Genomic DNA, 2,942 nt, shown 5'->3' with positions numbered 1-2,942 from the left:
GTGTGTGTGTGTGTGAGAGTGTGTGTGTGTGTGTGTGTGTGTTTGTGTGAGAGAGAGTGTGTGTGTGTGAGAGAGAGTGTGTGTGTGAACACAAGCGAAGCCTCACTCTGCTGATTTTGAGGCTGTGAGCTGTGATGATCACTGTGTGGTCTGAAGGACATTGTGCTGTGCTGATCTGGTTCTGATTTACAGGGAGCGGTTACTGAGTGGTCAGGGAGTGTGATATGAAAACTGGTCAGCAATGACTCTGCTCAGCTGCAGAATGTTCAGTGATGAGTCAGAGCTCAGAGTAAAGAGGCAGAAACCCACCCCCTCCTTCCCTGAGGCCCCTCACTGCTTTTAGTCTGAATATAAACACCAGCTCAAGAAGACTCACTTTGAAAACCAGCCTGATCACTGCGGTGTCTGCTGATCCACTGCAATCCCCCTCAGGTTAATGTCCCTGGATTATCAGGGACTCTGGGCGATCAAAGGGCGGAGAGCAGTAGGAGTATCTGTACAGTCTCCACTGAATACCCTGGCAGCTCTCTCTCTCTCTCTCTCTAACATCACCCCAAACCCATTGAGTCGTCACTGTGCGAGGAGAACCAGTTTCAGTCCCTGAGCAATTCTCTGTCACAAAGCAGCTCAGGTCACTCTCACACAGAGTATCACCTGAGGGTCTGTGCTTACTGAGAAGGGGGATGTGAGGGATGAGAGCTGTGCTTTATCTGATTCTTGTCCATGTGTGCAATATGCCTGAATGGGCAGAGGGTAGAGATAGGAGCAGCGGGCCATTCAGCCCCTCAGGACTGGTCCGTCCATTGAGATCGTGGCCGGTGGGTTACCTGAAAGCAAGGCAGCCGTGACCCAGGGAATGGGCTGATGATATAGACATGGGCTCAATTCCCAGCATGGCACACGGTGATATGTGAACTCAGTTAAGAACAGCTAACAGCCAAGAACCAATCACCAGAAAAACCTGCTGGGATCACTAATGTCCTTCAGCAAGGTAATCAGCTGTCCTTACCCGGTCTGGCCCTACATATGACCCCAGACCTACAGCAATGAGGGTAACTCTTGACTACCCTCTGGGATCGCAGGGAGAGCCATTTCATTTAAGGGGCAATTACGGATGAGCAACAGACGTTGGTTTTGCCAGAGATGCCCTCATCCCTTCAAATAATGGAGAAAGGAATTCCAGTTCCTTCTTTATCCTCATTGAATTGAAGTTATTGTCTCATGTACTGAGGCACAGTGAAAGCCTTTGTCTTGTGAGAAGTACAGGCAGATCAAAGAGTTTACCCTTGTTGCAAGGAATCTGTCAATGTTTAAAGCCATAACAAATAGGAGTAGGCCATTCAGCCCCTCTAGCCTGTTCTGCCATTCAATAAGATCATGGCTGAACCCCAACATTCCTCATGTCTATGTTCCTGCCCTTTCCCTGTAACCCTCGGTTCTCCAACTGATCAAGAATCTGTCTCAGCCTTAAATATACACAAGAACTCTACTCCCCCGCCCCAACAGTCTCTGTGGCAAGGATTCCCAAATCCTCCTCATCTCAGTCTTAAATTGGTGCCCCTCTGTCTGGTCCGAGACCCTCCCCTGAGGGGAGACATCCTCTCAGCATTGACCCTGTCAAGCCCTTCAAGAATCTGATATGTTTCAGTGAGGTCACCTCCCATTCTCCGAAACTCCAGTGGAGTTTCAATCTGCTGAACCTTTGCTCATTGGGCAATCCCTCCATCCAGGGATCATCCTGGGACACCTTCTCTGAACTGCCTCCAATGAAATCATACCCTTCCTTAAGGAACAAACTTGCAACCCCCTTGAACCCAGGAGTCTCGCCCCGCTAGCCCCTGTGAGTATACTGAATGGTGGATTATACCCTGATGTTGGGGGATAAGGTCACTCTGAATATTCACTGTCCTGTGTGTGCAGAGAATTCTCCTCATCAGAATCCCTAATGACTGACCCTCCCTGCCCCAGATTCCCCACCCAGGGCTGGCTGGGGGGAGGGAGGGGATATGTTCTGAGTGTGACTCAAATCATTTCTAGTATGGACTGAAAATGGAGAAATGACAGTCACCTGACAATTAAATCTTGTGTGTGTGGGTGTAGCTTGTAAATCCCCAGTGTTATCTGATCAAAGCTCCCACTCTGGAATGAAAGATGGGTGCTCTTGAGAATAATAATCTTTTTTTAAACAAGAGTTTGGCTTTTAAACAGGTGCCATATGATGTAGGTTTGTTTGTTTGAAGGGATCTATCAATTAACTGGGTCAGTCTTTTCATGATTTGAATCCAGTTTGAATCAGAGAGCCGATCGCTGAAGGTATCCTGGAGTATTAATGGAGGTTTGTTTATGTTGTGAGGCTTTATGACAGGGAAAAATAAAAGATTGCAATACATCTGTTTGCTATTAGGTTTAGAACAATCAATGATTGATTTTGACATAGAACATGCTGAGAGTTGGAAAATCTTTTATTGAGTTACAAAGTGACCTGACTGGAGTCAGATCTAAGAATAGTTTCTCCAAGACAAAGGATTTTATTCAGAGTAGTTAAGGTCATAAATCACCTCAGTGAAAGTGTGTCCTTAGGCAGACTCACAGACCAGGAGTGTTCATAGACTCAGAGAGAGTTTTAGAGATCTACAGCACAGAAAAAGGCCCTTCAGCCCATTGAGTCTGTGCTGGTCAATAACATCTACATAACTATTCTAATCCCATTTGCTAGCACTGAGTGTTGTAAGGCTTGGCATCACTGGTGCACATCTAAATCCTTCATCAATGTGATGCTGGTTCCTCCTTCTCCCACCACCACAGGCAGTGAGTTCCAGATCCCACCACTCTCTGGGTGAAAAGATTTTTCTCACATCCCCTCTAAATCTCCTTCCCATTCCCTTCAATCTATGCCCGGGCTCACTGATCCCTCTATCAATGGGAAATCTTCCTTCCTGTCT

The sequence above is a fragment of the Chiloscyllium plagiosum genome, unplaced genomic scaffold (assembly GCF_004010195.1).
Source record: "Chiloscyllium plagiosum isolate BGI_BamShark_2017 unplaced genomic scaffold, ASM401019v2 scaf_4731, whole genome shotgun sequence".
Taxonomy (NCBI): Eukaryota; Metazoa; Chordata; class Chondrichthyes; order Orectolobiformes; family Hemiscylliidae; genus Chiloscyllium; species Chiloscyllium plagiosum.
This window is presented reverse-complemented; position numbering follows the sequence as displayed.